Source organism: Sminthopsis crassicaudata, chromosome 5 (genome assembly GCF_048593235.1).
Source record: "Sminthopsis crassicaudata isolate SCR6 chromosome 5, ASM4859323v1, whole genome shotgun sequence".
NCBI classification, from domain to species: Eukaryota; Metazoa; Chordata; class Mammalia; order Dasyuromorphia; family Dasyuridae; genus Sminthopsis; species Sminthopsis crassicaudata.
Genome location: NC_133621.1, coordinates 264746234 through 264769426, shown reverse-complemented (window position 1 = coordinate 264769426; position 23193 = coordinate 264746234). Strand labels below are relative to the sequence as shown.

The 23193-nt window shown below is 33.0% G+C and overlaps 1 pseudogene; it reads right to left on the bottom strand.

Moving 5' to 3' along the window:
- The window catches only part of LOC141543978 (CDK-activating kinase assembly factor MAT1 pseudogene), a 70796-nt pseudogene extending 50062 nt beyond the window's left edge, over positions 1 to 20734 (bottom strand).
- Between the last annotated feature and the right edge of the window lie 2459 nt (positions 20735 to 23193).

Genomic DNA, 23193 nt, shown 5'->3' with positions numbered 1-23193 from the left:
GAAACTTTTTGTCATCTGGTTTCTAGCTTCAATTGAAGACATAATCTCCAAAGTCCCAATGACATAATAGTATGCTGATAATAAATGAAATAGTTTTATTTGTGCAATTTTTTTTATTCCAAATTGATTTCCAGTATTCCCGACAAATTTTTTTTGACATATGTTGAGCTCTTCCTCCCAAAGTTTGGATCTTTAGGTTAGTTAAATATGAGATTATGATCATTTACTACTATGTATGGTGTGTCTAATCTATTTCACTAATCTAACATTGTATTTCTCAGTCTACAAGATGCTTTGATAATTACTATTTTGTAATATACTTTGAAATCTGGTACTGGTTCCCTCATATTTTTTCATTGATTTCCTTGATATTCTTGATATTTTGTTCTTCTAGATGAATTCTGTGACTATTATATTATAATCCTACAAAATAATTTTTGCTAGTGACATAATTTGGGTAGAATTATCATTTTTATATTGGTTGTGTCTACCCATAAACAATTAATATTTCTTCAATTTTTAAGATCTGTCTTTATTTGTATAAAAATTATTTGTAATTATATTTATATAAACCCTAGTTTTGTTCTGGCAAATGGGCTTCAAAGCCTGGAATTTATTTTTCTATTTCTTGCTTCGGCTCCCCCCCCAGCATATAAAAGTATTAATGTTTTATGGTTTTGTATTATACCTTATGACTTTGCTAAAGCTATTAATTGTTTCAACTAGGTTTTAGTTGATTCTCTAGGGTTCTCTTGTGTAATCCTGACTGTGGATGGAGAATGTTTGAATTGTTTTTGGCTGCTTAAAATGTTTTCTCTTTGACGTGGAAGCTCTGTAATTTGGGTATAATATATTCCTCAGAGTTTTCATTTGAAGTTTCTCCTTCAGGTAGTTGATCAGTGAATTATTTCAATTGATTTTTTTATTTCCTGTTTCTAGCACACCAGTAAAGTTTTCCTTGACGATTTCTCAAAATTTGTTGTCTACACTCTTTCTTTGATCAAGGTTTTCCTATAGTTCAATAATTCTTAAATTACATATCAGTTTTTTTCTATCTCAGGTATTTCATGTTTTCTGTATTTTATTCTTATGACTTTTCTTGTTTCTTAATGTCTCATGAAATTATGACTTTTTACTTACCAAATTTTTATTATAATATATATATTTTTTTCAGTCAGTTTTCTACCTCTTTTTCCAGTGGAGCAATTCTATATTTTGGCCAAATATGATGAGATTAAGGTTCAAAGAATGCTAATCCCTCTTTCCTTTTTGCCTAGTACAGGTTTTTTTCACCTCTTAATTTTTGTATTATTATATCAATGTCAATATATGTCTGCACCTCTGTCCATGTATACCATTTATAACTAGCCTAATAGAAAAAAAATTTAAAAATAACAGGGGTGGACTCAAAATAATATGGAATAGACAGTTTTGGTTTTTTTCTGAACTCTTGCTGGTTTCCCTCAGATCAATACTAGATCAAAGCTCTGAATACATTTTGGTATGACAGAAACCACAGATATTAGAAGTGTAACACATTTCCAGACAATTTATTTTGGAAGAATTTCAGGAAAGTCTGTCTCAATCACATAGTGTTAAGGGGGATGGTGTTGCAGGCCAATGCAGGTACAGTGCAGTTCAGGGAGACCTAGAATGGAGAGGCTTCCAATGTAATAGGGAAAAATAGAGGGAAGTTTATAACCAAAATATAGTAGCAGTTGCTACTCTGTTCTGGTGCAAAGGACACACACATCTACTTAAAACTCCGTCTTTGCTCTCAGAATTTATTTCATGACAAGGCTTAGTGCTTGACTAAAAAAAGAAACCCACAAATAATTACCAACAGAAAACATCTTCAAAATTTGCCAGAAAAAGTCTTTTTTGCTCACTGGTGGGGAAGGTCAGATTGGGCACAGACTGAGGACAGGCAGTGAGAGTAAGCAGGCAGCTCACACTAAGCAGACCAGGGGGAGATAGGGTGTGATCTTAGCTATTTCTTCGAAAGAACTTTACTCCAGGATGGCTACTTTGCCTTGGAAGCAAGTCAGTAGACCAGCAGAGAAGCTGTAAACACAGGAAATAAAGACTATAACCGCTAAAGGGCTAGGGTCTTTCAGGACCCAGCCACACACACCTGGAGTGTCTCAGCAATCTCTCAGACTCAAAGAGTCTCAGAGCACAGATGCAGCACAGGCATTCCTGTCCTGCTAATATCTCATAGCTGCCTCCTGAAGAAAGGAAACTCGGTAATAGCATCCAGCTCACCCCCCTCAAAAAATAAAACAAAACAAAACAAAAAAACAGATGGCATTTTTTCTTGTTAGTTTCTTTCTTTTATTTTTTTTACTTTTCTTTGACAAAATGAGCAAAAAAATTAAAATGGATATATTGATAAACTTAGTATGTATCTTATTCTTATTAGAATTGGCTTAAAGAGAAAAAATTAGACATATTCAATTTATGGTGAAACTTCTTCCACCTCATTGAAAACTGGGAAGAGAAAAGTGAAAAGGGAAGGAGTAAGCTAAGGAGAAGGGAATTCAGAAATTTTGAGGAAAAGGGGTAAGAAAGGGGGAGGAACTCTAAGGTAAGGGGAGGGATACTAAAAAGGGAGGGTTGTAAGCAGAAAGTGATGCTCACAAGTTTAATGCTGGGAAGAGGGGTAAAAGGGAAGGAAAGGAGAAAAGCATAAACAGGGGTTAACAAGAGGGCAAGTAATACAGAATTGGTAATTTTAACTATAAATGAGAATGGGGTAAACTCCCCCATAAAGAGGAAGCTGTTAGCAGACTGAATTAAAAGCTAGTTTACAAGAAACACACTTGAAGCAGGATGATACATATAGATTAAAGGCAAAAGGTTGGAACAGAATCTACAATGCTTCAGCTAAAGTAAAAAAGCAGGGGTAGTCATACTGATCTCAGATCAAGCAAAAGCAAAAATTGATCTAATTAAAAGAGATAAGGAAGGGCACTATATACTGCTAAAGGGTAGCATCAATAATGAAGCAGTATCAATATTAAACATATACGCACCAAGTGGTCCAGCATCTAAATTCTTAAAAGAGTTATTAAGAGAGCTGCAAGAAGAAATAGACAGCAAAACTATAATAGTGGGAGATCTCAACCTTGCACTCTCAGAATTAGATAAATCAAACCACAAAATAAATAAGAAAGAAGTCAAAGAGATACATAGAATATTAGAGAAATTAGATATGATAGATCATTGGAGAAAAATAAATGGAAAAAGAAAGGAGTACACTTTCTTCTCAGCAGTTCATAGAACCTATACAAAAACTGACCATATATTAGGACATAAAAACCTCAAATCCAAATGCAATAAGGCAGAAATAGTAAATGCATCCTTTTCAGACCATAATGCAATCAAAATTACATTTAATAAAAAGCCAGGGGAAAATAAACCAAAAAATAATTGGAAACTAAATAAGCTCATACTAAAGAATGATTAGGTGAAACAGCAAATCATAGAAAAAATAATAACTTCACCCAAGAAAAGGACAATAATGAGAGGTCATACCAAGATGATTGGATGCCTATCAATTGGAGAATGGTTGGGTAAATTGTGGTAAATGAATGTTATGGAATATTATTGTTCTGTAAGAAATGACCAGCAGGATGAATACAAAGAGGCTTGGAAAGTCTTACATGAACTGATGCTAAGTGAAATGAGCAGAACCAGGATATCACTATACACTTCAACAATGATATTGTATGATTTCTTTTGCTTGATCTGAGATCAGGATAGCTACCCCTGCTTTTTTTACTTCACCTGAAGCACAGTAAATTTTACAAGCACAGTAGATTTTACCTTTACTCTGTAAAGGTATCATCCTGATTTGGACGTGTTTCCTGTGAACAACATATTGTAAGTTTCTGGCTTTTAATGCAGTCTGCTAACCACTTCCTCTTTATGGGGGAGTTTACCCCATTCATATTTATGGTTATAATTGCTAATTCTGTATTACTTGCCATTTTGTTAACCCCTGCTTGTGCTTTTCTCCTTTCCTTTCTCTTTATCCCCCTCCCCAGTTTTAAACTTGTGAGCACCACTTGCTTCTCACAGTCTTCCCTTTATAGTATCCCTCCTCCCACCTTAAAGTTCCTCCCCCTATGTTATCCCTTTTCCTCACAATTTCTGTGTTCCCTTGTGTTTAGCTTACTCCTTCCCTTTTCACTTTTCCCCTCCACTTTTCAATGAGGTGGGAGAAGTTTCACCATAAATCAAGTATTTCTAATATTTTTTCTCTTTAAGCCAATTCTGATGGCAGTATGATATACACTATGTTCATCCTTTGCCTCTTTGTGAGATGTAGTACTCCCATTTTACCCTTTTCTGGGTACAATTTCTTTTCTGCCTCTAGTTTCTAGAACAATGCATACATGTGTGCTTTATATATCTTTATAGCAGAAGTATAGTTCCCAAGATTTCTTTTTACCTTTTTAAGTTTCTCTTGAGTTCTATACTTGCAGATCAAACTTTTGTTTAGTTCCAGTTTTTTCATCAAATATAGATGAAATTCACTTATTTCATTGAATGTCCATCTTCTTCCCTGGAAAAAAGATGCTCATTTTTGCTGGATAAGTTATTTTGGCTGCATACCAATTTCCATAATCTTTTGGAATATCATATTCCAGTCCCTTTGATCCTTTAATGTGGACGGACCCTGCTAGATCCTGGGCAAACCTTATTGTGGCTCCTCTATATTTGAATTGATTTTTTCTATCAGCTTGCAGTATTTTTTCTTTGTCTGATGGTTCTGGAATTTGGCCACTACATTTCTTGGTGTTTTCATTTTAGGGTCCCTTTCAGTAGGTGATTGATGAATTCTTTCAATTTCTATTTTACCCCCTGTTTTTATAACATCTGGACAGTTTTCTTTGAAAATTTCCTGGAAAATAATGCCAAAACTCTTTTTTTTTTCATCATATTTTTCAGGGAGTCCAGTAATTCTCTCCTGGATCTATTTTCCAGATCTGTTGTTTTCCCAAGAAGATATTTGACATTTTTTCCTATTGTTTCATTTTTCTGATTTTGCTTGACTGATTCTTGGTGTCTCCTTGAGTCATTCAATTCTATTTGTTCAATTTTGATTTTCAATAAGGTATTTTCTTCACTCACTTTTTTATATCTTTTTCTAATTGTCTAATTGAGTTTTTAAGTGCGTTGTTTTGTTCTATGATTTTTTTTCCCATTTCACCGTCTATTTTTTAGAGAGCTATTTTCTTTTTCCAACTCATTAATTCTGTTTTCCAGTATTTGATTTCTTTATCCACTCTATCTTTAAATGAGTGGGATTACTTATCCAGACTCTCTTGCCAAGCTTCCTTTTCCTTTTCCCATTTTTCTTCTACCTCTCTTGTGAGAGCCTTTTTAATTTCTTCTATGAGAGTCTTGTGTCTTGAAGACCAGATGAATCCCCAAAGGGGGATATCATCTGGAGACAGTCTGTTTTTAGTCTCCTCAGGGTTTAAAGTTTGCTCTCTATCCACATAGAAGCTATCAATAGTTAGAGTACTCTTTAACATTTTGCTCATTTTGTAAAAGAAAACAAACTAACAAGAAAAACAAATGGTCTTCTTTTTTTGGAGGAAGGGGGGGCTGGATGGTACTACCAAGTTTCTCTACAGACTGCGGGGGGCAGCAGCAAGGCACTAGCAGGACAGCAAGGGCTGTGCTTCATCTGTGCTCTGAGACTGAGAGCATGCTGAGTCACTCCAGGTGGGTGTGGCCAGGTTCTGAGAGACATTAGCTTTTTGGGGTTATAGTCATCACCCCCTGTGTTTTTAGCTTCTCTGCTTGTCTACTGGCTTGCTGCCAGGGAAAAGTAGCCAATACTGTGTCAAAGCTCTATCCACAGAAACATCTGAGATCACACCCCACCCCTCTCTGGTCTGCTCAGCTGTGAGCTGCCTTCCTTACTCTGTTTGCTGTACTGCTGCTGCCTGCCTTCAGTTTATGCCTGATCTAAAACCCGCAAGCAAAAACAGACCTTTTCTGGAAAATTTCAAAGATATCTTATCTTGGTAATTATTTACGGGATTTTTTTTTTTCAGTCAAGCACTAATTCCGAGGCTTTTCATGAGAGAAAACGCAGAGCTTAAGTAGATGTGTATGTCCTCTCCCCCATCCTCAATTAAATTATTTAAAAACATCATTGTACTGAGAAAGAAAAAAAAATATAACAACGTTCACTTGGAAAAATAAAAAGTCAGAAATTTCAAAGAAGTCAGGCAACTAAAAAGGTGATGGAAGCAGATTCAGTAGTATCAGACATTGAACTATAACATAAGATAGGTACTGTTGCTTTTTTTTTTTTTTTGTCCTTCATTCTAGAAGAAGACCGAGGCATCTTGCCATGACATGAAAGTGAAAAATTAGCTATGACACATTTTTGCAGAAAACTGAATGGTGACAGAAAGGGCTATACTTTCTTCTAAGCAGGTCATGGAACCTATACAAAAATTGACCATATATTAGGACATAAAGACCTAAAAATTAAATGTAGGTAGTTAGAAATAGTAAATGCTTTCTTTTCAGATCATGATGCAATAAAAACTACATTCAACATAAGGGGGTAAATAAACCAAAAAATTATTGGAAACTGCATAATCGCATCTTAAAGACTGATCGAATGAAATAGCAAATTATAGACACGATTAATCATTTCACTCAAGATAATGACAATGATGAGACATCATACCAAATTTTGTGCGATGCAGCCAAAGTGGTAATAAGGGGAAATTTTGTAATTATAGAGGCTAACTTGAATAAAATAGAGAAAGAGAAGGCCAATGAATTGGGGTTGCAACTTAAAAAGCTAAAAAAATAAAAGTAAATTAAAAACCCTCAATCAAATACTAAACTTGGAATTCTAAAATTAAAAAGAGAAATTAATAATATTGAAAGTAAAAAAAATACTGAATTAATAAATAAAACTAAGAGTTGGTTTTATGAAAAAAAAACAGTAAAATAGATAAACCTTTGGTAAATATGATTAGAAAAAGGAGAGGAAAATCAATTTATTAGTTTTAAAAATGAAAAGGGAGAACTTTCCACCAATGAAGAAGAAATTAGAACAATAATAAGGATTTACTTTGCCCAAATTTATGCCAATAAATTTGATCCCCTAAGTGAAATGGAAGACTACCTCCAAAAATATAGGTTTCCTAGATTAACAGAGGAAGAAGTAAATTGTTTAAATAGTCCCATTTAAGAACAAGAAATAGAACAAGCTATTAATCAACTCCTTAAGAAAAAATCCCCAGAACTAGATGGATTTAAATGTGAATTCTACTAAACATTTAAAGAACAATTAGCGCCAATGCTATATAAAGTATTTTTTTAAAATTGGGAATGAAGGAGTCTTACCAAATTCCTTTTATGACACAGACATGGTACTGATATTTAAATGAAATATATTGAAAACAGAGAAAAAAATTATAGACCAATCTCCCTAATGAATATTCATGCTGACATTTTAAATAAGATATTAGCAAAAAGACTACAGAAAATCATCCCCATGATAATATACCATGATGAAGTAGGATTTATACCAGGAATGCAGAACTGGTTCAATATTAGGAAAACAATTGGTATAATTGACCATATTAATAACCAAATTAAAAAAACCATATGATCATCTCAGTAGATGCAGAAAAAGCATTTGATAAAATCCAACATCTATTCCTATTAATAACACTTGAGAATATAGAAATAAATGGAATTTTCCTTAAAATAATCAGTAGCATCTATTTAAAACCATCAGTAAGCATCATATGTAACGGGGATAAGCTGGAACTATTCCCAATAAGATCAGGAGTAAAACAACGTTGCCCACTATCACCATTACTATTCAATATTTTATTAGAAATGCTAGCTTTGGCAGTAAGAGTGGAGAAAAATATTAAAGGAATTAGAGGAGGTAATGGAAAAACCAAACTATCACTCTTTGCAGATGATGATGGTATACTTAGAGAACTACTAATAAGCTATTAGAAATAATTCACACCTTTATCAAAGTTGCAGGATAGAATATAAACCCACATAAGTCATCAGCATTCTTATATACCAACAATAAAATCCAACAGAGTTACAAAGATAAATCCCATTTAAAAAATTACTAATAGTATAAAATATTTAGGAATCTATCTGCCAAGGGAAAATGAGAAATTATATGAGCAAAACTGCAAAACACTTTCCACACAAATTAACTTTGTTCTAAACAATTGGAAAAAGTATTAAATGCTCTTCTGCTCTTCAATTGGGTGAGCAAATATAATAAAAATGATAATTCTATCTCAACTAATCTGTTTATTTAGTGCTATACTAGTCAGATTCCCCCCAAAAATTATTTTAATGATCTAGAAAATACAACAAAGTTCATATCAAAAAAAGGGAACTAATGAAGAAAAAAAATTGAAATGAAGGTGGCCTAGCTATACCAGATCTAAAATTATATTATAAAGCAGTGGTTACAAAAATCATTTGGTATTGGCTAAGAAATAGACTAGTTCATCAGTAGTATAGGTTAGGTTCTAAGGACAAAATAGTCAATAACTTTAATAATCTAATGTTTGACAAACCCAAAGATTCCAGCTTTTGGGATAAGAACTAAATATTTGAAAAAAGTTGCTGGGAAAATTGGAAATTAATATGGCAGAAACTTGGCATTGACCCACAGTTAACACCATATACCAAGATAAGGTCAAAATGAGTTCATGATCTAAGCATAAAGAATGATATTACAAATAAATTTGAGGAACATAGGATAGTTTATCTCTAAGACCTGTGGAAGAGGAAGGAATTATGACTAAAGAAGAACTAGATATCATTATTGATCACAAAATAGAAGAAATTGAAACTATTTCTAGCCATATGAAAGGATGGTCTTAGTCATTATTAATCAGAGAAATGCAAATTAAGACAACACAATGTTGGAGGGGATGTGGGAAAACAGGAACACTGATACATTATTGGTGGAATTGAGTACATCCAGCCATTCCGGGGAGCAATTTGGAACTATGCTCAAAAAGTTATCAAACGGTGCTTACCCTTTGATCCATCAGTGTTACTACTGGGCTTATACCCCAAAAAGATCTTAAAGAAGGGAAAGGGACTTGTATGTGCAAGAATGTTTGTGGCAGCCCTCTTTTTTTTTTAAAAATAAAAAAACACACAAACATTGAAAATTTGGGCTTATGAGGGAAGAATCTATCTACCTTCAAAGAAAAGAGATGACAAATAATGACAATATATATATATATATATATATATATATATATATATAATATATGAGTAGGAATGTATCTATCTATCTATCTATCTATGTTTATACATGTATATTTATATCTATAAATATATATTATATATACAAACATATTTATGTATATGTATACACATATGTATTTATTTATGTATATATAAAAGCTTAATTGTAGCTTTTTTGGAGTAGGGATATGAAAGGCGGGGAAAATAAAATAAAAAGTGCACATCAGAGAACAAAAGAAATCTAGAAGAGAAGCACAAAATAGCTGGACAGTTTTGAAAACACTATGGTATTTATTATGCAGTTTTTCTTGAAATTGAAATGTATGGTTTTATGTTTAATTTTCTCATGTTTTGCTGTGTTTTCTGACCTTTTTTTCTATTTTCATTTTGTATTTAAGTTTAAAATAAATAATTTTTAACAAAATAAAATAATTTCTAGACCTTCCAGTAATTTTTGTTGGGTTTCTATCCAATTTACATTTTGAGGCTTTGCTTTGAGTTGTTTTGACTCAATTATCCTTTGACTTTTTGTCTTGATGTTTCTTGTAAATATAGTAACTTACTATGGTCAGGATCTTTTTCTTGTTTGCTCATTTTCCAATGCTATTTTTTTTTTGAACTTCATAATAAAATTTGGCAGTTTTCCTCATATTGGTGTAGTAGGGAGAACAAGAATTGTCTCAAACTTCAGCACTTTTTCACATTTATATTTTCAGTTAGTTCTTGGGTTTTTTTCATGCTTTCAAAGTGCTGTGATCTGGGAAGAGATGTGGTCACTCTCTCATAGTTTGTGTTCAGTTCTTTATTCTGAAAGGGCCTGTGATGCTTTTAGGTTGGATTTATTACCCATAAGTGGGTATAGGCAATGAAATTACCAAATAGTAACTAGTCCAATATCCAGTACTAGCAAAAGTTTCCCCAATCATTTTTTTGACCAATTACCAGGTATTCTTTTCATCTCTGGCTTGAGAGATCTGTTAACTTCATTTATCCCCACTATTGGTCTTTCATCATATAGGCTCTGGGACCACTCTTCACCCCTGTCAGAAATACTTATCTTTATAATATCTTGAACTGATATATTGACCTTTTGTTGGCCTTGCTCCTCCAGAATTCAATTTAATATTTTATATAATTTGATATTTAAAATCATTTGGAGGAAAATACTAGGAGACATTGGCTGAGGGATTTGGCTCTGTTCCTGAAAATCCCATTTTCCATTCATAACACATATCATTCCATATTGCAAATAAATTCATTTTCGTTGGCTGTGCCCCATTGCTGTAATGATATCCTTCCCACCTACTACCTCTTAGCTTATATGACTTCCTTCAAACCTCATCTAAAACCCTATCTTTTTCAGAAGCCTTTTCCATAATCTTTCTTTTTCATCTTTTCCCAGTTTTACTTGACTTACCTTCCAATTTTACTGTATTTTCTGTGTACTTATAGAGATCTCTTTATTTACAATGTGAATTCCTTGATGGCAGAGACTGCTTTTTTTTTTGTTGTTGTTGTTTGTTTGTTTGTTTGTTTGTTTGTTTTTTGTTTCACTGAGTTTTCCATAGTTTTTGGAAATTAGTAAATACTTAATGAGTACTCAACTACTGAAATAATTGATTAGCACTCTTTAAATTTCTCTTATCCCGTTGCCCTGATTTTTACAGTTTTAGAATTGGAAAACACTTCACAGATCAATTAGTCTAAGTCATGGCTGAAGAGGAAGTATCTATCTAATCAATGATTAGCAAATCTTAATGTTGTAAACATTTTACCTTTTGAAATAGGTCATTCAACTTGTCACTGCTGAAATCTCTATCCAATATCATCTCCTCCTGGTTCTATATTATTGCCTCTATGTAATTTCTAACCATTTCTCCTTGGGCTGCTTTCCAGGGACAAACAATTCAAATCTAATATTTCCTTCATATGATAGCACTTCAGATATTTGAAGACAGGTAATTAGTTTCCAATCACCCTATCTCTCCCTGTTTCACCCCAATTTTTTCTATGTTAAAAATTTCCCATTCCTCTAATCAATCCTCATATGATCATATGACATGATCTTCACCATATTGGTTGACTTCCTTCAGACACTTCAAAGCTTGTGTGTGTGTGTGTATGTGTATATATATTTCTTATAAATCCTTCTTTTCTTCCTTTGCTTCCTTCCTTCTTACCTCTCTCTTTCTTTCCTTTCCTTTTCTTTTTTATTTTAAGTAAGGACAGGATCTTACTTGAATTGGCCTGACTTAATCACCTCATTGTAAAAAAGAGCCAAGTTTATTATAGTTATTCATCACATAATTTTTTTATTGCTATATACAATGTTTTCTTGGTTCTCTATTCATTTCAGTTAGCATAAGTTCATGTAAGTTTCTCCTGGTATTTCTGAAATCATTCTGCTGATTGTTTCTTAGAAAACAACAATATCCCATAACATCCATATGCCTTAACTTATTCAACCCTTCCACTCAGTTTACAATTCCTTGCCAGTACTAAAAGGGCTTCTACAAAATGTTTGCATATGTGAATCCTTTTCCCTTTTTTTATGATTTCTTTGAGATACATACCTAGTAGTTACACTGCTGGATCAAAGGTCATGCCCTTTTGGAACAGTTCCAAATTGCTCTCCGATGGTTCACTTACTTCACAACTCCATCAACAATGTACTAGTGGTCCAGTTTTCCCACATTCCCTCCAACATTTATCATTATATTTTCTTGTCACCTTAGTCAATCTGACTTTGCCCACTTTTGCTCTCTCACCTTTTTTCTTTGGAAGCTTATCTTTTTTGCCATGTTCATGAATATGGATGATGGGCTCAAAACAAGATTTCTGGTCTCTCTCTCTTTTCTCTCCTTTAACATCTCTACCATGATTACAACCTTTAACTTGGGATTTCTTTATTAGATGCAAGTTTACAATCATGGGTGTGGTGTGGAAATCCAAAATAGAAAGACTTTATTAAATAAGAATTTTCATTCATCAAATAGGAAGGTGAAGAAGACATTAGGATTTCAAAAGTCGGGGGGCGGAGCCAAGATGGCGGAGAAGAAACACACGACTCAGTGAACGTCCTCACTCCCTCGCAACCAATTAGATAAATTAAGTCTCAGAATTAGCTCAGGACTGATAGATACCACAAGGACTGGAAGCACGACTTACCAGCTGAAGAGAATCTGGAGTTTCAACAGGAAAGGTCAGGTCTCAGGGGAGGAATAAGAAAGACCAGCACAGACGGTGGGGTAGGGGCACACTGCGCCCATTGCGCTGGGAAGGGCTCTGGGATCAGAGAAGCCATTGAGGTAAAGGAATCTGGCACAGGCTGTTAACTCTTCTCTGCTAATTATTTAGCAGTTCAGAAGAGAAAGCCAAAATATTTTAAAACTCAGATTAGATTTTCCCCGATCCTGGGGGTGACTCAGCAGACTCGGCACCAGGGGGTGTGGCCTCAGCTACCACCTGAGAATAGTTAAGAGATTGACAAGTGGGTGGATACGGCCCAAGGCAACACACACTGCCTAGCTTAGCTGGAGGGAGTGGAACTCAGCTCCAGGAAGTCCCAGAGAAGCGGAACCTTTGAACTAGGGACCGCGGTTTCTGGCAGACACTTCCAGTTTGAGCACAGGGGCTTCTCACGTCACCTGCTGCAGACATCCACGCCCCACCCAGACACATAGGCTGGGCTTCGTGCTGTCTTCACTATTCTACGCCCTCGAAGCACAGTAGTGCTAATCACCTCTGAGGCACTTCCAGGGAGGGGGTGGGGAACTCTCTCCCAGAGCTCTATCTTAGCTCAGGCGCAGGGGCCGCTGCATCCATCCGGTCTGGGAGGAAGCTGGTAAAAAAGTAAATAATTTCCTACCCCAGGGACAGACCCCAAAACATTTTTTTAAATATGAGCAAAAAAGCTAGAAAAACTATAGATTCCTTCTATACAGAGAAAGAGCGGGTTTCCAACCCCGAGGAAGTTGACAGCAGAGAATCAGCAGATAACAACCTAAAGGGGAACGATTCCTGCCCCCCATCACATAACTCTCTCCTAGAAGAAGCTCTTAAAAATTGAGGGAGATTGAAGAAAAATGGGGAAAGGAAAGGGAAGGTATGATAGAGAATAACAACGTCCTGAAATTGGAGTTGGAAAAAATAAAGAATTCACAGGAGATGCAGGTAAACAAAATTAGTGAATTAGAAAAGGTTAAAAAAACACAGGAAAGTAGGATTTCTGAATTGGAAAAGATAAAAAAGTCTCAAGAAAATAGAATTTCTGAATTGGAAAAAGAAAATAATTCTCAAAAAAAAAATTAGGGAAATGGAAAAAATTCAATAGAGCAAAATAATTCATTTAAAAACGAAATTGGGCATTTACAAAAAGAACTAAAAACTGTGAAAGAAGAAAATAACTCCTTAAAAGTCAGGATGGAACAAATAGAAATGAATGATTCACAGAGAACCCAAGAATCAGTCAAACAAAACAAAAAAAATGAGAAGCTGGAGAACAACGTCAAATACTTACTGGGAAAATCTATAGACCTGGAAAATAGATCTAGGAGAGATAATCTGCGGATCATTGGACTTCCCGAAAACTATGACCAAAAAAAGAGCCTAGATTCTATTTTACAGGAAATTATCAAAGAGAACTGTCCAGAGATAATAGAAACAGAAGGGAAAGTAGATGTGGAAAGAATTCATCGAACTCCTTCTGAAATAGACCCTAAAAAAAGAACACCACGGAATATAGTGGCTAAGCTGCAGAATTACCACACAAAGGAGAAAATCCTGCAAGCAGCTAGAAAAAAACAATTTAAATACCAAGGTGCCACAATAAGGGTCACCCAAGATCTGGCTGCCTCCACATTAAAAGATAGAAGGGCCTGGAACCTGATATTCTGAAAGGCAAAAGATCAAGGACTGCAACCAAGAATGAACTACCCAGCTAAGTTTAGCATCTTTTTCCATGGAAGAAGATGGTCATTCAATGAAACAGAGGAATTCTATATGTTTCTAAGAAAAAAACCAGACTTAAACAAAAAATTTGATCTACATCCACAAGACTGAAGAGAAACAGAAAAAGGTACACAGAACCCTTGAGAACTGTAACTCTGTTGTGGGTATATAAAAAATACTCAAGGATAATTTGATTTTACTGATATAAAAGAAAAAAAGGGGGGTGTAGTAAAGGGAAGGAGGTCGGTTCAGAAAAAGGGGAAGGAGTGATAAAAAGAGGATTTCAAAAGTCTGTTTTTGAAAGAACATAGGACAGCAAAAATTTAAAATGCTATTGACATTCATTGATGGGGGAATGGCTAAAGATTTGTGGTGTATGAAAATAGCATAAGACATGAATGAAGGAAAACCCATGAAATGGTGCAAAGTAAAATAAGCAAGTCATAAAAGAAAAATAACCACAAAAAATTAAGCTTGAACATCCTGAAAGTATAAAGACAATCTTGGACCCAAAGAAAATATTTTAGAAGATAATTTTCTCTAATATTTTTACATGAGCATCCAAAGTTGTGGATTATTCTTTATGATGTCTGATATTATATTTATATTAACTGTGGATTTTTTCCTTCTCTTTTATTGCTATTTTATACAAAAATATTATAAAGTTGTGCTTCTCTTGGGAAAATGGGGACTGGAGAAGAAAATCTAAAAACATAAAAAACAAAAAAAAATCATGAAATATATTTAAAAAGAAAGAAAACCATAAGTATCCATCTACTCTACCTATGTATAAGCTAGGTTCTGTGAAATACAATTATAAATAACTGACACACAGGATAATTATCTTGTAGCTCAATCAGTCAGTCGTAAATTTCTTTTAAACTTCAAAATTAAATTGCCCACTGAAATAAAAAGAAAGTGGTACACCATCAGTGAAAAGATGTAATTATCATAACTACTTTTCTCTAACCTTGTGCCATGAAGTGTAAATTTTAATAAGTTAAAAAAGCCAAGTAGGAAGCAAATCTAGTGGATTTTTTCCCTATGATGAAATGTTGAACTAGATTAGATAAACTTTTTTTTAACCTGGGGTTGGCTGAATAGGGATGGGGGGAGATGCAGAAGGATGTTAACAAGATAACATACAGAAAACTTCATGATAGTACTAATTTATTTGTTTCTTTTGTGGATAGTTTTAAGGGTGTCAATGTGCCTCTTGTTTATCTTTTTACCTTTTAATCAGGTTAAGTTAAAAAAACAGAAAGAGATTTTACTTCATAGGTTATAAGTATAACAGCTATTTTAGAAAAAAAGAAAATAAAGCTATTTTTTTGAGAAGAATAAATTTATATTTTCAAAGTCAAGGGAAAAATGGGAATTTAACAAATAAGCATCACTTCTGAAAATATAAGAATCACCAAAAACTCATTTGATCCAATCCAACCATTTTTGAAAAGAAATCCCACTAATGGTTGTATGAAGACCTTCTGTGAAGGGGAATCCCATTACTGCCTGAGGCAGCCCATTAATCTGTTGCATAGCTTCTAATTGGTAAAAAAAAATTCCTTTCACCCCAATCTTTATACAAAATCAAAATTTGTATTTCTATTGCTTCCACCCATTACTATTTTTCAATATTGTGAAGGCCAAACAGAATTAGGCCAAGACTTCTTCAGAAGGACAATCTTTGAGTCTTTGAAGTGAACTATTACATTCTTTTGAACATGCAGTTTTCTAGGATACACATCATTAATCTCTTCAATTGACTTTTATATTGTAAATTTGGATCCTTTCACCAATCTGGTTTCTTTCCACTGAGTTCCTCCAACTACATAAAGTTCTTTCTAAAATGTGCCAGTCAGAACTCAATAGCATCCTCTATTCATATTTCTAAAAATCATACCTTTGACTGTTTATTATCATTTATTTCTTCAATTCCCAAAAGTCAAATACAAAATAATTTTACTGTAAACTAATGCATTATCAGATTTTTATAAAATCCAATAAAATGAAGTAAATTCCTAAATCTATCCAAATCTTCAGTGCTTCAGGACCTACCTGAAAGGTTACATTTTCCATGGTTTTTCTAATTGTTTTATTTTTTCATTCTTTTTTTATTAAAGACTTTTATTTTCAAAACATATATATGGATATTTTTTCAACATTGACCCTTACATAGGCTTATGTTTCAAATTGTAAGCCCAATTCATTGATCTTCTATTTTTCTGTTTTATGCAAGTAATCATCTAGAGATATAAAATTTCCCCTAATATACATTTTGACTGCATCCCACAAAATGTGGTATATTTTCTCATTATTGTCATTTCCTTGGATGAAGTTACTGATTGTTTCTATGATTTGCTGTTTCATTCATTTATTATATTATTTAATTTCCAATTAATTTTTGGTCTATTTTCCCCTGATCTTTTATTGAATGTGACTTTTTTGCTTCATGATCTGAAAAAATGCATTTACTATTTCTGTCTTTCTCCATTTGATTTTTAAAATTTTATGTCCTAATACAAGGATATTAATAGCAGAGTCTCCATACAATACCCCAAAAGAGGATATAACTTGGTCCACATGACACAAGGCTCTCCCAGAAGAAATTATAATAAATCTTGAAAGAGATTCTGAAATGGGAATTGCAAAAGGTAAAGAACTCTAAGGAAGTGCAGGGAAACAGAATTTGTGAATTGGAAAAGGTAAAGAACTCCCAAGAAAGCAAGATTTGTGAATTGGAAAAAGAAAATAACTCATGGAAAAATGGAAAAAATGGAAATGGAAAAAAAATGCCATAGAGTAAAACAAAAAACTCATTTAAAAACGGAATTAGACAGATACAAAAAGAAGTTTAAAAAAAAAAAAGGATAATGAAGACAGACAATAACTCATTAAAAATCAGAACTAAACAAATAGAAAAAAAAAGATTAAACAACTACTTGGTAAAACAGCAGAATTGGAAAATAGTTCTAGGAGAGATAATCTGAGGATTATTGGACTTCCTGAAAATTATGATGAAAAAAATAGCGTAGATACTATTTTATAGGAAACCATCAAAGAGAACTGTCCAGATGTAATAGAATCAGAAGGTAAAATAGGCATTGAAAAATTAATTGAACACCTGAAAAAGACCATAAAATAAAAACTCTAAGGAATACTGTGGCTAAATTTCAGGATTATCAGACTAAGAAAAAAATATTAAAAGCAGACAGAAAAAAGCAATTTGAATACCGAGGAACCACAATAAGGATCACTCAAGATCTGGGTTGCCTCCACACTAAAGGATTGAATGGCTTGGAATATATTCTGAAAGGGAAAATAACTTGGAATTCTAAGAATAAACTACCCAGCTAGGCTGAGCATTTTCTTCCAGGGAATAAGATGGACATTTAATGAAGCAGATGAATTCCATTTGTTTCTAAGGAAAAAAATCAGAACTAAACAAAAAAATTGATCTCCAACGACAGGACTCAAGAGATGCAGAAAAAGGTAAAAAGAACTGTTGAGAACTGTATTTCTGTTTTGGATATACATAAAGAGTACATGCATAATTTGATTTTAATGATATAACATAAAAAGGGAAGAAGAAATGGAAAAGGAATAGTGTGAAAAAAAAGGGAAAGGGGAGATAAAAAGTGGGAAACTACATACCACAAAGAGGCAAAGGAAAACTATCACATCTCAGGGAATTTAGAAAGGGGGAGGAACATTGTGTGAATCTTACTCTCATCAGAGTTGTCTCAAGAGAAAATAATTGACATGTTTGGTTTACAGAGAAACTTCTCTCACCTCATTAAAAACTGGGAGAGAAAAAGGAAAAAGGAAATGAGTAATAAGGGAGTGATACAAAGAAGGGGAAGGGATTCAAAGGGGGTGGGAGATAGTGGTACCCATAAGTTTAGGACTGGGAAATGGGGTAAAGGGGGATAAGAAAAAGAAAAGCATAATCAGGGAATAATAAAATAACAGGAAATAAAGAATTAGTAATTTTAACCATAAATGTAAATGGGATGAACTCTGCCATAAATCAGGGGCGGATAGCATACTGGATTAAAAGTCAGAACCATACAATGTATTATTTATAAGAAACACATTTAAAGCAGGGAGATACATAAAGAGTAAAGGTAAAAGGCTGGAGCAGAATCTATTATGCTTCAGGTAAAGCCAAAAAAACAGGGGTAGCCATCTTTATCTCAGATTAAGCAAAAGCAAAATTTGATCTAATTAAAAGAGATAAGGAAGGAAATTATATCTTGCTAAAGGGTAGCTTAGACAATGAAGCCATATCAATAATAAACATATATGTACCAAGTGGTATAGCATCTAACTTCCTAAAGGAGAAGTTAAGAGAGTTGCAAGAAGAAATAGAAAAACTATAATAGTAGGAGATCTCAACCTTGCACTCTCAGAATTAGATAACTCAAACCACAAAACAAATAAGAAAGAAATTAAAGAGGTAAATAGAATATTAGAAAAAATAGGTATGATATATCTTTGGAGAAAACTGAATGGTGACAGAAAGGACTATACTTTCTTCTCAGCAGGTCATGGAATCTATACAAAAATTAACCATATATTAGGACATAAAGACCTCAAAATTAAATGAAGGAAGGCAGAAATAGTAAATGGTTTCTTTTCAGATCAGGCTGCAATAAAAACTACATTCAACAAAAAGTTAGGTGTAAATAGACCAAAAAGTAATTGGAAACTAAATAATCTTATCTTAAAAGAATGCTTGGGTGAAACAACAAATTAGAGGCACAATTAATAATTTTACTCAAGATAATGACAACGATGAGAAATCACACCAAAATTTGTGGCATGCACCCAAAGTGGTAAAAAGCTAAGGCCAAAGGGCAAATTTTATATCTTCAGAGACTTACTTGAATAGAGAAAGAGAAAGTCAATGAATTGGCCTTGCAACTTAAAAAGCTAGAAAAAGAACAAATTTAAAACCCCCAATTCAAACAGTAAACTTGAAATTCTAAAATTAAAAGGAGAAATTAATAATATTGAAAGTAAAAAAATATTGAATTAATAAATAAAACTAAGAGTTGGTTTTATAAAACAAAAAATCAATAAAATAGATAAACCTTTGGTAAATCTGATTAGAAAAAGGAAAGAGGAAAATCAAATTGTTAGTCTTAAAAATGAAAAGGGAGAACTTTCCACCAATGAAGAGGAAATAAGAACAATAATAAGGAATTACTTTGCCCAACTTTATGCCAATAAATTTGATCCCCTAAGTGAAATGGATGACTACCTACAAAAATATAGGCTTCTCATATTAACAGAGGAGGAAATAAATTGCTTAAATAGTCTCATTTCAGAAAAAGAAATAGAACAAGCTATTAATCAACTCCCTAAGAAAAAACCCCCCAGGACCAGATGGATTTACACATGAACTCACATATATATCAATGATTAAAATTTTATATATATATATATATATATATATATATATATATATATATATATATATATATATATATATATATATATATATATATATATATATACATATATATATATATTATATCCACATGTCTCTATCTGTAATGGTTGGTATTCATATAGAGCTTCTTCCAGTTTTTGAATAGGAGCTAATGAAATATGCTGGCCCATTTTAATGCCTGTGGAGAAAGTCACTGGTTTCACTGGTTTAGTTTTCTCTAGTTGCATTTCCAGCTGTGTTGATCTATCCTTATGTTGTGCTAAAAGCAGAGCAGCAGGCAAATCAGAACTCTTCAGTTCATCTAAGAGGGCCTGCTTATTCTTTCTTTTTAGAATCTGCTGCAGTTGTTCATCCTTTTGTATGAAGAGTCGTCTTTGTTCATTTTTTTGGCATTCCACTTCTAAAGCTTCTTCCAACTCCTCCTGTTCTCTAGTTAGTTTTAGCTTGTTTTTCTGAATGACATCTTTGTTTTCCTTTTGGTACAGCTCCATTTTCTTTTTGGTATTGTCCAAATCCACATTATTGGTCAAGTTAAAAACAATTTCTTCGACTTCTTCCAGGAAATCATTATATTGATTAAGTGGACCACAATAAACAAAACAGAAGCTTTAAGTTTCATCCACTTGAATCAAACTAATATATTTTTGAATAACATTTCCATTTTTGAGTAGTTTTTCCCTGCTATGGCTTAATAAACCTGCTTTTATCAATTGAGAAATACATCCAAATTATCTCACTTCATTCTAGTCTTTACTTAAAATATCATACTGGTCTGTTCAGGTCTTACCGATTATAGGTAGCTGTCAATCTGAATAATTGGAAGGAATATCCATTTAGATGAGGTCTCAAATCTATCTCAGTTTATAAGTAGTTTAAGTAGTTTCTCAGGCACTGATATTGTACACTCTATTATAACATACCATACTATGCCATACCATACCATATTCTACTCTACTATATCATACTATACCATACCATACCATGACACACCATGCCACACCATGCTATATCACGCCACGCCACACCACACCACACCATACCACACCACACCACACCACACCACACCACATCATACCTTACTATACTATACTATACTATACTATACCATAATATAATATACTATTCTATACTATACTATACTATACTATACTATACTATACTATACTATACTATATTATACCATAATATAATATACTATTCTATACTATACTATACTATACTATACTATAATATACTATAATATAATATACTATTCTATAATATACCTAGATACTGATTCTATAACTACTGTCTTTTGGGAGTTCCAATTAAAAAAATATTCTCAGGTCCTCCTATTCAATCCATTTAACAAAGTGAAAGCTGTGATACTGAGCACCCCCTAGTCCCCCCAAAAAATGGATCAGGATGCTGCAGTAGAAATATTGAAAACTATGTAGGAAAGGAGTTGCTCTATGGGAGAATTTGAGAAAGACAAAATCCTAGCATGAGAGATTCCTGGAGGTTAGACTTTAAAAGAGATCAGGACAATGATACTCAGAATTTCATGAACTTTATTTGAGTATAGATAATCAACTCTAGAGAGATAAAAAGCTCTTAATAATTATCTCCTGAGATTATAAAAAAGAAACAATTATGTAAAGGAGAAAAGAGGGGTATTGTTGAAAGGGATGAATGTGAATTAACCTGTTTAGATGTTTAAAAGACAGATTTGACAAGAAAAAATAGACAATTTTGATGTCATGAAATTTAAAGGCTTCCTCATAAAATCAATACTAGAATAAGAAAAGATAGAAATTGAGAATAAAAATCTTTGCCTTTAATCATTTGCAATTAAAGTCTGACATCAAAAATCTATCCATAATTGACATAAATCAATAAAACTAGACATTTTCCCCAATAGATTAGTACAATTAAAGATGTAAACAAACACAATTCAGAAAAAAAAAGATGTGGAAATTATTGGCTTTTTGAAAACAATGTTCAAAATAATCTATAATCAGAGAAATATAAATGAAAACAAATTAGTATCTCTCACCCAACAAAATTACAAAGATAATGAAAAAATGGAAAAATAGGGTTTTTGGTTTTGTTTTGAAGGGACTTTGGGAATAAAGGAAGGACAGTTCACTAACTATAAGATAATTTGTGACATGGAATACAATTTCTAATCATGCTTGGAAAAAAAAAAAACTAAATTATACATATTCTTGTATTCATTGGTTCTATCTCTGGTTTTATACTGTAAAAAGATTGTTGACAACCAGAGAAGAGACATATAAATTGTGCTAAAATAATCATAGTAGCATTATCTGTAACAAAAAGGTACTGGGTTGGAAAATAACTGTGACTCAACAGTTTTTGGTATATTAATGTGTTATAATATTATTGTTATAAAGTTTGTGAAAAATGAAAAAAAATCGGTAAATAGGGAGAAGTATATAACAGGAAGAACAGATTCATGAAAAAAATGAAGAAACTGAAGTGACACTAAGAACACACACAGAAAGAATATTAAATGGCAAAAATATCTGGTCAAATGCAGAAATAAAGCTAAAGACTTTATCTCTGTAGCTACATGGAAAGATATGAATGTTAAAAAATAAAATATGGCAATAATAACTGGAATTTTGTGAAATTTTAATGAGCCAATTTTTAAAGGAAATATATTTTGTTTTATTGTTTGTGGACTTATAGGATATGTCCATGTAGACAATTTTTAATGAACACACTGAAGCATGAATAAAAAAGGATGATATTGTCTCCTAAGAATTATGTAAGGAGGGCCAAAGGTCAGAACGATCTGGAGTTGGCCAAGACTGCCATAAGATTTAGATAAAGATGCACTGGAATATGTTCCCCTCTTCAAGTTCATGTTCTAAAATTCCTTTCATTCTTCAAGACTCAGATCAATTTATTTTTGAAGTCTTGCTTGCCCCCCCCTCCAAATTGCTAGGACCCTATTTATGCTGATTATACTTATGTAAGATTTTTCTTTTATATGTAAAGTTTTTGAGAGTATGAATTTTTTTTATTCTATTTGTATACAATATAGCATAGTTCTTAAATTTTGTATTTTGGGATGATGGAGAAAAAATGATGATTTATTGGCTATTTCTTGTGCTTTCATTGGGAAGCAGAATCTTTATACTGAAAAATTCAAGGGATGTGTGTGTGTGTGTGTGTGTGTGTGTGTGTGTGTGTGTGTGTGTGTGTAGTTGGGGAGGAATATGGCTAATAATAATAAAAATGCAAGAAAGGTGATGAAAGGACACACAGATACCACCAATAAATTCAAGTTATCAGGCCCACATAAACTACATCCCAAGGCACTGAAAGTTATTTTTGAAGTATTGTTAAAGAGAGAGCAGTGTTAAGATATAGGAAAAGAATAAATGACCCAAATTTTGAAAATGTGAAGACAATTGAGTCTCTATACCATAGGGTTTTATGCTTGACTCTATTCCTTAGAATAGTCTGCAGCATTATTTAAGACCATC